The 14,383-nt window shown below is 37.2% G+C and overlaps 1 pseudogene; it reads right to left on the reverse strand.

Moving 5' to 3' along the window:
• The window catches only part of LOC125174510 (L-gulonolactone oxidase-like), a 35,443-nt pseudogene extending 34,046 nt beyond the window's left edge, over positions 1-1,397 (reverse strand).
• Positions 1,398-14,383: the final 12,986 nt, after the last annotated feature.

The following is a 14,383-nucleotide window of genomic DNA, read 5'->3' on the forward strand; positions in this document are numbered from 1 at the left end:
ATAACCAATACTGATCCAGAAACCTGGCCTATAACATATACACTGTCAATAACACTGGTATTCTTTTTCTATCAAATTACATAGGTAGCTTGTCAAAATGTTAACTGGAGCGGTCCTAAAACAGCACCATTAGAACCATGGGAGTCTACACCCAGATTTGATATGGGTTCATGTGGCTTATTTTAGGCTATAGACTTTAGAGAACCTAGGCAATCCTATGTTGGGAATAGAAAAATCACTCTAAACAGAACCAGCTCAACCAGTTCTAAACTGAACTGGGAATATGGGATGGATATCACTGGAACACTGTAGTCATTCTGTCATATGAAAGGATAGCATCTATTTGGCACTTCCTGGTGCCCCTACCCAGGCATTTATTGGGCAGCCCCTGATGGAATCCAGTGTTTTGTGGCATGAATCTTTGCCCATGGCTTCCATCTGGGTGGTGTGCCACTGCACCCTGGATGTTTTCTGTGCACAGGCAAGAATCTTTCCCATAGTAACCACAATTGCCAACCTCCCTCTCCTTAAGGCCAGATAAGCACATTCTGTTTTCCACCAGTATGATCATTTGGCCACCTTCTTTGTTAATCCATTGGCTTGGAGAATGTTACAGCACACATACAAGCCCTTACTGCATTCACCCATCAAGCCCTAAATGATAGCTGGCAAAATCTGTCTTTACTAAACCCTGAAGTATCTCTAATGAGAAAATCTGTGGTCTTGGACATTATTACTGCCTCACAAGTGTGCTGTTTTCTGAAGAAAATGTTGCGTGCTCATACCTGATGAATCTACTAATGTATCATCATTATTAAAACATGTAAGGACACAAGTGAATACCCTAAGTGATCTGATTCCGAGCGTAGGGGACTTAGTAAATCAGTGGTTCAGATTATGGGGTTTTTGGTGGTGAAATTTGTTAGTTGTACTGAGAATCGTTAACTTAACCTCTTTTTTTGTTTTGTTTTGTTTTGTTTTGTTTGTATGTGCTTATATTGTGGCTGTGCCATTGGCCTCTGCTGCAACCAGAAAGCAGCCAAATAAGTCACCTCCATGGTGATAAAATACTTTGATGACTGCTCAGGGCACATTGCTGAAGAGGGGGAGCATGTAAGATTGCAAGGAGTAGTCCCTAGGGTGCAGCATTGGAGGAAATTATTGAGAGGATGCGACTTCTAGTTGACCCGTGAGCTCCATCTGGCTATTGGAGGCTTCTCCCCCCACACCCTGTCTTAGGATCTTACCTTCTCCTGACTGTTCCCACAATGGGAGCCATCTTCAAGGTTGCAGCCTTGAGAGAATAATGTGTTGTTGAGATCATCTGTGTGGTATATGTTGTAGAACCCAGTTAAGAATTTTAAGATTCTGGCAGAAGGGAGCAGAGATCCACTCATCTTGCGGCTGCCCAAGAGGAACCTTGTATTTAAACTGCTGCCTACTAGTCTGGAGTGGCTTGCTTCTTTCTTCCATCTCTCCTTGTTCTCTCTGTATGGGAGGCAGTTTCAGATTTTACCCAGGAACCAACAAAGAATTGGATAGTTTTACAAATGACAAAAATTCTCTTTCTCACAAGTGCGGGAAAAAAATCACCTTAAATACTTCCTATCGAATTTTCATTAACTATAATGTACAGGCAACAAAAAACCCCAGTTACCTTCTAACTGTGTGTTATTTCTTGTGTGTAGTTTCTGTCTAAACTGTTTGAGTTGCAGTGTGGTATCTCTGGCAGCAGTTGTTGAGATCGAGTTTGGATTCAAGATGTATGTTAAAGACAGACACCTGTGAGAGCAAAGCACAGGAGTCAGGCTCGGTTTTGCAAAAGTCAGACTAGACAAAGCTTGGACCAAACCAGCAGGGGCTCTGGAACAACACTTGCTGGAGTGTCATGCCTTGGGCTGAACTTTCTGTACCTCCCCTCAGTAATGGGTTATAGGTTGCCCTGGAAAGAGTGTGACCTCAGACAAAGCTGGTCTTTACAGCTGAGGCAGATCCTGAAGAGGATGTTAGCTGGACAGTGTCTGGTGAGCATATTCCCCACATCAGGTCCTTCCCTTAAGGAGGGTCTGGAAGGCACATCTTCACATTTACCCTTGTGTACGCCTTCCACTACAGGATCCACTCCATACATATTCAGATAGCAGCTCTATCTCACATGCTGGGGTCCAAGGTTTTCCTATTCAGAGCCCTGACTGCAGTGTAGCTGATGTGCCTTTGGTCTTCTCAGTTGTTAGGCATTTAACTACTTGGTCTATTAGGTCCTACACCTGGTCTTTGGCTTTTTCTGCCCTGCCATGCAGATGATGAGAGTGACTTTGTAGGCAACCAAACAGGCCTCTGGCTTTCGTACTTGGCTTTGGGTTGCCTGGTACCTCAGCTGTTTGTTCCCTTTCTCAATGGAGCATCAGTGGCCTTAGCCATAGCCATCTTGTCCTGTTATCCTTACACCTGCTAGTTCCTCTCTAACCTGTAGCACTTGATCTTCACCTGTGTTAATGTACTCCCCTCTTACCTGGTACACCTTCCCAGTTTACCACTGGTAAAGCATTAACTGTCACTTTTCTGGGGAAATGTTCTTAACTTGCCACCAATGATGTGTCCTCATTGTCTGCAGGTTGCTTAGTCAGCTAGTCCCAGTGCTCCATCTTAGGACCTACTTACTTGGACCCCATTTCTTGGTTCTCCAGGAGCCGAGATAGAGCTTGGGGTGCAAAGTGTTGGTTAATTATCAACTTCTGTGAAGAGAGAAGAGGAAACACCTGGCCATAGAAGTCACTGAATTGCACTGTAGACCTCACAAAACCCTAGCCAGCTTGGCAGGGAGCTCTGGAGTGAGTAATGCCCACCAGAATGTCATATCCAGCCCAAATTCCAGGAACTTTATACCTCACCTTGCTCAGTCAATAAATATGGGCTCAAAATGATGTGACTTCTGAAACTGATGCAGCCCCTGAAGGAGCGAAGAGCTGAAGCCTACCTGCTGAATATGCTGTAGCTTAGCAGCAACTTCATTCTTGAAGAGATTGTCTCTGGGCAGCACCTATCTGTGTCTACCACAGAACTCATGTTTTGTTGGTCAGTAAATACATTTGTCCAGATATAAGTAGACTTTTGCTTTTAATATTTGTCATTTCAATTTTTGGAATTTCTGTTTATCCTTGCCATTCTAGTCAAATGCCACCTTTTCTAAACTTTCTTCAGCCTCTAAAATTAATCTTATCTTTCTCATTTATGTCTTCACACATGAACATTGTCCTCCTCTGCCACACTTGTAATGAGATTATGGCCTAACAAGGATAATACTTATGAGAAATCGCTGTGTTTTGCTTACTGGACATTTGAGTACTGATACCTTAGGTTTTAAACATTTAATCATTTATAGAATGTCTTAAAAATTTTTCCAAGCAAGATATTAGCTTTCCCTTTATAAATCTCGACGTAAAATGAGAACACAAATCAAGGCATTCAAGTTTCCTTTTGTTCTCCATTTTTTAAATTAAGTTTTTATTTTAATTCCAGTAAATATACAGTGTTATGTTAATTTCCGGTGTACAATATAGTGATTCAACAATTCCATGTATCACCCGGTGTTTCTTAGCATTTTAAATAAGCAATTCAATATGTTTCTTATTTTCACTTTAGACAGGTCATCACTGTCAAGGTTTGACTCTTTTCCTGCTTTTTGAATCCCATTTTGAAATTTAGTGACAGATCTATCAAACTTGAGATTACTGGTCCCCAGCTGGAAGCAACGTCTACTGTGTCTGGAGTGCCAGCCACACACCCTCTCTAATTATGGGGACTCAAAAAAAGAGAGATACAGGTGGATGGTGAGATATTCAGCACATTCTATATTTATTTAATTTATAAGCAGCCTTACTACTCTATGATTACATATTTTAAAAATGAAAATAGATTTTTCCCAGAAAATAGCTCTCTGGCTCCTGCTTTTTATCAGTATTCTAAAAAATTAAAAGAAAAATCCCCAAAGCAAAGGCAATACTATTTTTCTTGATAAATGACAAAGGGAACCCTGGAAATGTACTTTTTCTTCTTTTTGAGAGATACATTCAAGTTCCTATCACCAGGGGATGAGCTATGTGAATATATCTGACATACATTTATTTATTTATTTATTTATTTATTTATTTATTTATTTATTTATTATAATTACCATTTTTAGCTATATTTGTAATTAATAAAGGGAACAACATGGAAATTTATTTTGCTTTGTTTTTAACATGAAAATTTAAAAAAATTATAACTTGTTTTATTTTTTATTTTTTAAAAATTTATATCCAAATTGGTTAGCATATAGTGCAACAATGATTTCAGGGGTAGATTCCTTAGTGCCCCTTACCCATTTAGCCCATCCCCCTTCCCACAACCCCTCCCGTAGCTCTCAGATCGTTCTCCATATTTACGAGTCTCTTCTGTTTTGTCCCCTTCCCTGTTTTTATATTATTTTTGTTTCCCTTCCCTTGGGTTCATCTGTTTTGTCTCTTAAAGTCTTCATATGAGTGAAGTCATAGCATTTTTGTCATTCTCTGACTGACTAATTTCACTTAGCATAATACCCTCCAGTTCCATCCACATAGTTGCAAATGGCAAGATTTCATTCTTTTTGATTGCCGAGTAATACTCTGCTGTATATATATATATATATATATATATATATATATATATATATATATGACATCTTCTTTATCCATTCATCCATCGATGTACATTTGGGCTCTTTCCATACTTTGGCTAATGTTGATAGTGCTACTGTAAACATGGGGGTGCATGTGTCCCTTCAAAACAGCACACCTGTATCCCATGGATAAATGCCTAGTAGTGCAATTTCTGGGTCGTAGGGTAGCTCTATTTTTAGTTTTTTTGAGGAACCTCTTTTCCAGAGTGGCTGCACCAGCTTGCATTCCCACTAACAATGCAAAAGAGATCCTCTTTCTCTGCATCCTCGCCAACATCTGTTGTTGACTAAGTTGTTAATGTTAGCCATTCTGACAGGTGTCAGGTGATATTTTAGGGTGGTTTTGATTTGTATTTCCATGATGATGAGTGATGTTGAGCATTTTTTCATGTGTCGGTTGGCCATCTGGATGTCTTCTTTGGAGAAGTGTTTATTCATGCCTTTTGTCCATTTCTTCACTGGATTATTTGTTTTTTGGGTGTTGAGTTTAATAAATTCTTTATAGATTTTGGATACTAACCCTTTATCTGATATGTCATTTGCAAATATCTTCTCCCATTCTGTCAGTTGCCTTTTAGTTTTGCTGATTGTTTCCTTTGCTGTGCAGAAGCTTTTAATTTTGATGAAGTTCCAATAGTTTATTTTTGCTTTTGTTTCCTTTGCCTCCAGAGCTGTGTTGAGTAAGAAGTTGACGTGGTCAAGATCAAAGAGGTTTTTGCCTGCTTTCTACTCGAGGATTTTGATGGCTTTCTGTCTTACGTTGAGGTCTTTCATCCATTTTGAGTTTATTTTTGTGTATGGTGTAAGAAAGTGGGCCAGGTTCATTCTTCTGCATGTTGCTGTCCAGTTTTCCCAGCACCACTTGCTGAAGAGACTGTCTTTATTCCATTGGCTATTCTTTCCTGCTTTGTCAAAGATTAGTTGGCCATACGTTTGTGCATCCATTTCTGGTTTCTCTATTTTGTTCCATTGATCTGAGTGTCAGTTCTTGTGCCAGTACCATACTGTCTTGATGATTATAGCTCTGTAGTATAGCTTGAAATCTGGTCTTGTGATGCCTCCTGCTTTGGTTTTCTTTTTCAGGATTGCTTTGGCTATTCGGGGTCTTTTCTGGTTCCATACAAAATTTAGGATTATTTGCTCTAGCTCTGTGAAGAATGCTGGTGTTATTGTGATAGGGATTGCATTGAATATGTAGACTGCTTTGGGTAGTATCGAGATTTTAACAATATTTGTTCTTCCTATCCAGGAGCATGGAATCTTTTTCCATTTTTTTGTGTCTTATTCAATTTCTTTCATAAGCTTTCTAGTTTTCAGTGTATAGATTTTTCACCTCTTTGGTTAGATTTATTCCTAGGTATTTTATGGTTTTTGGTGCAACTGTAAATGGGATCAATTCCTTGATTTCTCTTTCTGTCACTTCATTGTTGGTGTATAGGAATGCAACCGATTTCTGTACATTGATTTTATATCCTGCAACTTTGCTGAATACATGAATCAATTCTAGCAGATTTTTGGTGGAATTTTTTGGGTTTTCCATATGGAGTATCATGTCATCTGTGAAGAGTGAAAGGTTGACCTCCTCCGGGCCGAATTGGATGCATTTTATTTCTTTGTGTTGTCTGATTGCAGAGGCTAAGACTTCGAATACTATGCTGTATAACAGTGGCGAGAATGGACATCCCTGTCTTGTTCCTGACCTTAGGGGGAAAGCTCTCAGTTTTTCCCCACTGAGGATGATATTAGCGTTGGGTCATTCATATATGACATATAGGATCTTGAGGTGTGATCCTTCTATCCCTACTTTCTTGAGGGTTTTTATCAAGAAAGGATGCTGTATTTTGTCAGATGCTTTTTCTGCATCTATTGAGAGGATCATATGGTTCTTGTTCTTTCTTTTATTGATGTGATGAATCACCTTAATTATTGTGTGGATATTGAACCAGCCCTGTATCCCAGTTATAAATCCCACTTGGTCGTGGTGAATAATTTGTTTAATGTATTGTTGGATCCATTTGGGAAATATCTTGAGGATTTTTGCATCCATGTTCATCAGGGAAATTGGTCTAAAGTTCTCCTTTTTAGTGGGGTCTCTGGTTTTGGAATCAGGGTAATGCTGGCTTCATAGAAAGAGTTTGGAAGTTTTCCTTTTATTTCTGGTTTTTGGAACAGTTTCAAGAGAATAGGTGTTAACTCTTCCTTAAATGTTTGGTAGAATTCCCCTGGAAAGCCATCTGGCCCTGGACTCTGGTTTTTTGGGAGAGTTTTGATTACTACTTCGATTTCCTTACTGGTTATGGGTCTGTTAAAATTTTCTATTTCTTCCTGTTTTAGTTTTGGTAGTGTATATGTTTCTAGGAATTTGTCCATTTCTTCCAGATTGCCCATTTTATTGGCATATAATTGCTTATAATACTCTCTTATTATTGTTTTTATTTCTGTTGTGTTGGTTGTGATCTCTCCTCTTTCACCCTTGATTTTATTTATTTGGGTCCTTTCCTTTTTCTTCTTGATCAAACTGACTAGTGGTTTATCAATTTTTTTTAATTCTTTCAGAGAACCAGCTTCTGATTTCATTGCTCTGTTCTACTGTTTTTTTTGTTTTGTTTTTTGGTTTTTTTTTTGTTTTGTTTTGTTTTTTTTGGTTTCGATAGCATTAATTTCTGTGCTAATCTTTGTTATTTCCTGTCTTCTGCTGGTTTTGGGTTTCATTTGCTGTTCTTTTTCCAGCTCCTTAAAGTGTAAGGTTAGGTTGTGTATCTGAGATCTTTCTTCCTTCTTTAGGAAGGCCTGGATTGCTATATACTTTCCTCTTATGACTACCTTTGCTGCGTCCCAGAGGTTTTGGGTTGTGGTGTTATCATTTTCATTGACTTCCATATACTTTTATTTTCCTCTTTAACTGCTTGGTTAGCCCATTCATTCTTTATAATAGGATGTTCTTCAGTCTCCAAGTATTTGTTACCTTTCCAAATTTTTTCTTCTGGTTGATTTTGAGTTTCATAGTGTTGTGGTCTGAAAATATGCATGGTATGCTCTCAATATTTTGTACTTACTTAGGGGTGATTTGTCTCCCAGTATATGGTCTATTCTGGAGAACGTTCTATGTGCACTGGAGAAGAATGTATATTCTGCTGCTTTAGGATGAAATGTTCTGAATATATCTGTGAAGTCCATCTGGCCCAGTGTGTCATTCAAAGCCATTGTTTCCTTGTTGATTTTTTGATTAGATGTTCTGTCCATTGTTGTGAGTGGGGTGTTGAAGTCTCCTACTATTATGGTATAACTATCGATGTGTTTCTTTATGTTTGTGATAAATTGATTTATATATTTGGGTGCTGCCACATTTGGCACATAAATGTTTACAATTGTTAGGTCTTCTTGGTGGATAGACCCCTTGATTATGATATAATGCCCTTCTGCATCTCTTGATACAGTCTTTATTTTAAAGTCTCGATTGTCTGATATAAGTATGGCTACTCCAGCTTTCTTTTGTTGACCATTAGCATGATAGATGGTTCTCCATCCCATTATTTTCAATCTGTAGGTGTCTTTAGATCTAAAGTGTGTCTTGTAAACAGCATATAGATGGATCTTGTTTTCTTATCCATTCTGTTACCCTATGTCTTTTGATTGGAGCATTGAGTCCATTGACGTTTAGAGTGAGTACTGAAAGATATGAATTTATTGCCATTATGATGCTTGTAGAGTTGGAGTTTCTGGTGGTGTTCTCTGGTCCTTTCTAGTCTTTGTTGCTTTTGATATATATATATATATATATATATATATATATATATATGTATATATATATATATATACATATATATATATATATATATATATATATACACACACACACATATATATATTTTCATCTTTTCTCCTCTCAGAAAGTCCCCCTTAAAATTTCTTGCAGGGCTGGTTTAATGGTCACAAATTCCTTTAATTTTTTTTTTTTTTGTCTGGGAAACTTTTTATCTCTCCTTCTATTTTGAATGACAGCCTTGATGGATAAAAAATTCTTGGCTGCATATTTTTCTGATTCAGCACATTGAATATATTCTGCCACTCCTTTCTGGCCTGCCATGTTTCTGTGGATAGGTCTGCTGCAAACCTGATCTGTCCTCCCTTGTAGGTTAGGGACTTTTTTCCCTTGGTGCTTTCATGATTCTTTCCTTGCCTGACTATTTTGTGAATTTGACTATGGCATGCCTTGTTGATGGTCAGTTTTTGTTGAATCTAATAGGGGTTCTGTGCTTCCTGGATTTTGATGTCTGTGTCTTTCCCCAGGTTAGGAAAGTTTTCTGCTATGATTTGCTCACATAACCCTTCTATCCCTATTTCTCTCTCTTCCTCTTCTGGGATCCCTATGATTCTGATGCTGTTCCTTTTTAATGAGTCACTGATTTCTCTAATTCTTAAATTGTGCTCTTTTGCCTTCATCTCCATCTTTTTTTCTGCTTCATTATTCTCTGTAAGTTTGTCCTCTATATCAATAATTCTTTGTTCTGCCTCATCCATCCTTGCCGCCACTGCATCTGTCTGTGATTGCAGCTCAGTTACAGCATTTTTAATTTCATTCTGACTATTTTTTATTTCTTTTATCTCTGCAGAAAGGGATTCTAATCTATTGTCGACTCCAGCTAGTATTCTTATTATCGTGATTCTAATTTCTGGTTCAGACATCTTGCTTGTATCTGTGTTGGTTAAATCCCTGGTTGTCGTTTGTTTGTGCTCTTTCTTTTGGGGTGAATTCTTTCGTTTTGTCAGTTTGAAGGGAGAAAAGGAGTTAATGAGGTAGAAAAAATAAAATTAAGAAAAGTAAAAAAATATATTAAAATTAAAAAATTAAACACACACACACACACAAATCTAATAAATGATGCTGGATCCTAGGTGTGTTTTAGTCTGGGTGTTGAAAGTGGTTTCACAGATTAGAGAAAAAGGGGGGGGAAGGAAATCGTTTGATAATTTGAAAAAATGAATACACTGAAGTACACTAAAATGAGATGATGGGAGTAAAATAGAATTTGAAAAAATTTACAGAAAAGTAAAGAATATAGTAGAAAAAAATTAAAGAAATGTATTTTTAATAAAAATTAAAATAAAAAATGAATTTTTTTTCTTTCTGTATTCAAGAAAAAGAAAAGAAATGAAAAAAGAGAAAAGATAGAAAAAAGAAATTGTTTGAAAATTTTAAAAAGTGAATACACTGTAGTAGACTAAAATAAAATCATGGAAGTAAAATAGAATTTGAAAAAAATTACATAAAAGCAAAAAATATAGTAAAAAAATTAAATTAAAATATTTTTATAGAAATTGAAACAATGAAGTTTTTCACTTTCTGCATTGAAGAAAAAGAAAAGAAATGAAAAAGAGAAAAAAGGAAAAGAAAAAAGAAAACAAGGAAATCGTTTGAAAATTTGAAAAGGGGAATACACTGAAGTAGACTAAAATAGAATGGAAGTAAGATAGAATTTGAAAAAATTTACACAAAGGTAAAAAATATAGTAAAAAATTAAAGAAAAAATTTTAATAAAAATTGAAAATAAAAATGATTTTTTTCTCTTTCTGTATTCAAAAAAAATAGTGTAAAAGAGAAAAAAAAGAAAAGAAAAAAAGGAAAGAAAATTGAATAGATGGACCTCCTAACAGATTGAAATAGGACTACAATTACTTCATTTCCCCTAGAAGTCAGATTATGTACCGCTTTATAGTCCATAAAGTATGTAGGCAGTGAGACTTGTGTTCTTGAAGAGCAAGGTTGGCCAGGTTGGGCGGGGCTCAGTGTAACAGCTCCGTTCTCCACTAGATGGCGATGCTAGCCTACTGGGGTGGAGTGTTGTAGTGCTCGTAGATGTGTATGCGCATGCGTAGGAGCGGTAAAAATGGCACCATCCAGCTACCCATTCTGTTCTCCGGGAACAGCAATCATGCACCCGTCTTCTGTCCAGCTTTCTTCCACTCCCTGCTGTTTCATTCTCCGTGACCAGGCCCCAGGCAGTACCTCTCTCCCAAGTTTTGTCTCAGATGCGGCTGTTTTCCCTGGCCCCTTATGCGGCTTTGACCGGATCCACCCCTCTGGGGGAGGGTCTCGCCATGCAATGGCTGAATGCAGGTTGCACCCAGGAACACCTGCTGGGCCCTGCTGCTGCCGCCGGTGCTGCAAGACTGTGGCCAGGTGCCAGCCCGCGCCAGAAAAAGTTTGCGAGATAGCATAGCAGCAGCTTTTTAGGGATTATGGAAAATCACAATACACGTCTGGCACCAGGCTTCACAGTTAATGACCGTGTTCTAGCACCAGCAAATGTGGCCCCTTTCTGGGGTCTGCTGGGACCAGGTGGCTTCAACAGTCTCTACCAAATATCCTTCCAGCAGAGGAACTGCTTTTCCCTGTGTGGCCCGAGAACCTTCCAGACACCACTCGGTTCCTGGGATTCGCCCTTCCCACCAGAGCACCGCCAGGTATGGAGCTGCGGAGTTGCAGCCTTTGCGCTCCCCTTGTTTACAGTCTTAATGAAATTTAAACCCTTTCCTTTCTCCTTTCTCCCTTTTTACTTTAGTCCCTGCACTGTTTCCAACTTTCCACTTTCTCTCCAGCTGCTTTTGGGGAGGGGTGCTTTTCCTGTATTCTCCCCTGCCCCAGTCTCCATCCTCTCTCAGCCTGCAAAGGCGTCTCCCTGCCCGCTGCCGGCTTCTCTCTCCCCAAGTTCACCTCTCTGCACCACGTACCTGCTGAATTCTGTGGTTCAGGTTGTGCAGATTTTTGTGTTTTTAACACTTATTTATTTTTGAGAGAGAGAGACAGAGTGTGAGTGGGTGAGAAGCAGAGAGAGAGAGACACACACACAGAATCCGAAGCAGGTTCCAGGCTCTGAGCTGTCAGCACAGAGCCCAACACGGGGCTCAAACTCACGAACAGTGAGATCATGACCTGAGCCAAAGTCAGATGCTTATCGACTGAGCCACCCAGGTGCCCCAACATGGAAATTTTTAATACCAGAGATAAGAATCCAAGCTCAAGTAAGAGCAGGTGCTAGGGAATGTCAGGGCAGGTAGAAGAGATACTGATTCTCAGGTGACAGCATGTCCTATTGTATACACTGTACTTTTGATAATTCTATCATGAAAGAAAAATACATGAAATCACTTCCACATTGTTTGTTGACCTTTAAATTACATACATGTTAAATTATAGCTCAAATGACATTTATTTAAATTGAAATGTAAGCATTGTGATTTCAATTTTTGTTCCATTTTTCTAAAAATTGCTTACTTTTCTTTTGTAAAAATAAGCAAAATTCTCTCTTTCTCTTTGGTGAATATTACACAAATATATCTATTGTATTGAAATGATACATATTTTAATTTTTTAATTTAAATTTTAAATTAATTTATTCCACTGTGATTGGATTATTACTTCTCAGTCAACCTCAAATCTTTCCTCTCTCACTTTGGTTGAAACCATCTAATTTAAGTATGAGTTTGGCATGTGTATCTATGTAGAGCAGAGTATTACATGATTATTTTGGGGAGATGATTCTTTGCTGGGGGGCCTGGAGGCTGTCTTGTAGAATGTTTAGCAGCATATCTGTTCTCGCCCCACTAGACACCACTGGCACCCTTTGAACTAGTTCTGATTAGCACAAATGTCTCCAGACATTGCCAAATGTTCCCTATGCAAAATCTCCCCTAATGGAGAACCACTGATCAAGAGATAGATGATAGTAGTAGTAACATGTCTATTATGTTCTAGAAGCTCTCCAGAAGCCCTCCCATTATCCCCCGTGACATTCAGTTCACAAGGTCTCAGTGGATCTCTGAGAGATGTTGTAGTGCTGATGTATTGAAAGTACTCACCTTACTTTCAAATTCCAGTTGTTCATTGCTGATATATAAGAAAGCAATTGACATTGGTATATTACCCTTGCATTCTCCAATATTGATATAATCATGTCTTAGAACCAGAAGGATTTTTTTGATTATTCTTTGTTTTTTTTTTTTTATAAACAAATGTGTCATCTGTGAACAAGCACAATTTTATTTCTTCCTTCCCAAGTGCTATACCTTATATTCTATTCTCTTGTTTTATTGTATTAGCTAGTATTTTCACTATCATGTTTAAAAGTAGTAATGAGAGGAGCTATCCTTTGTCTTGTGTTCCCTAATCTTAGAGGAAAGCATCCAGTTTTTCAGCATTAAGTATACTGTTAGAAGGTAAGGTTTAACTGTGTGTCCTTTATCAAGTTGAAAGTTCCCCTCCAGCCCCTGTTTGCTGAGTCTTTGTTATAAATGGGTGTTGGATTTTGTCAAGTGCTTTTCCTGCATATGATCATATACTTTTTTTTCCCTTTAACCTGTTGATATTGTGAACTACATTAATTTTAAATTACACTTGAACATTGTCCTCCTCTGCCACACTTGTAATGAAATTATGGCCTAACAAGGATAATACTTGTGAGAAATTACTGTATGTGTTTTGCTTACCAGACATTTGAGCACTCATGCCCTAGTTTTTAGACATTTAATCATTTATAGAATGTAGATTAAATTACACTAACTTATAATGTTGAAATAGCTTCGCATAATTGGAATAAATTCTACTTGGTCATGGTGTATAATTCTTTTTATGTATTATTGGATTCAGTTTGCTAATATTTTGTTTAGCATCTATGTTCATGAGAGATATAGGTCTGTAGTTTTTCTCCCTTGTATGTAATATCTTTATCTGGTTTGGGTATTTGGGTAATTGATTGAATTAAGAAATGTTCCTTCTGCTTTTATTTGCTAGGAGAGATTATAGAGAATTGTACTTAAACATTTGGTAGTATTCACCAGTGAATCCATATGGACCTTTTTTTTTTTAAAAAAAGGATATTAATTATAGATCTTATTTCTTTAATATATTTAGGCCTATTCAGGTTATCTATTTGTCCTTGTGTGAGTTTTGGTAGTTTATTTCTTTCAGGAATTGTCAAATTATCAAATTTGCAAGCATAGAGTTGTTTATAATATTTCTTTAGTATCATTTTGATGTCGTGAATCAGCAGTGATCACCAATCTTTCATTTCTAATATTGATAATTTGGGTCTTCTCTCTTTTTATTTTGTTTAGCCTGACAAGGGATTTATCAATTTTATTGTCTTTTCCAAGAATCAGCTTTTGGTTTTGTTGGTTTTTCTCTATTGTTTTCTTGGTTTCGATTTCATTGATTTATGTTCTTAATTTACTTTTATTATTTTGTGATTTCTTTATAGTTAAATTTCTATATTGTCCTAAGGCAGAAGCTAAGGTTATTGATTTTATATATTTCTTTATTTTTAATATATACATTTAATACTATAAATTTCCCTGTAAGCACTGCTTTCACTCTATCCTGTAAGTTATGATAAATTTTCATTTCAATTGATTACAAATATTTTTAAAATTTCTCATGAGATTTATTTGATTGATATTTACTGGTGTTTTATTTCATCTCCAAATATTTGGGGGAATTCTATCTTCCTGTTATTGGAGTCTAGTATAGTTTCAGTGTGGTCTGAGAACACACTTTATGATTTCTCTTCTTTCAAATTTGTCAGTAAGTTTTACGTCCCCAAATGTGGTTTACAGTAGTGAATGCTCTATGTGAGCTTGAGAGTAATGTGTATTCTGCTATTTTTGGTTGAATTATTCTATAAAGTTAAT

Source organism: Prionailurus viverrinus, chromosome C2 (genome assembly GCF_022837055.1).
Source record: "Prionailurus viverrinus isolate Anna chromosome C2, UM_Priviv_1.0, whole genome shotgun sequence".
NCBI classification, from domain to species: Eukaryota; Metazoa; Chordata; class Mammalia; order Carnivora; family Felidae; genus Prionailurus; species Prionailurus viverrinus.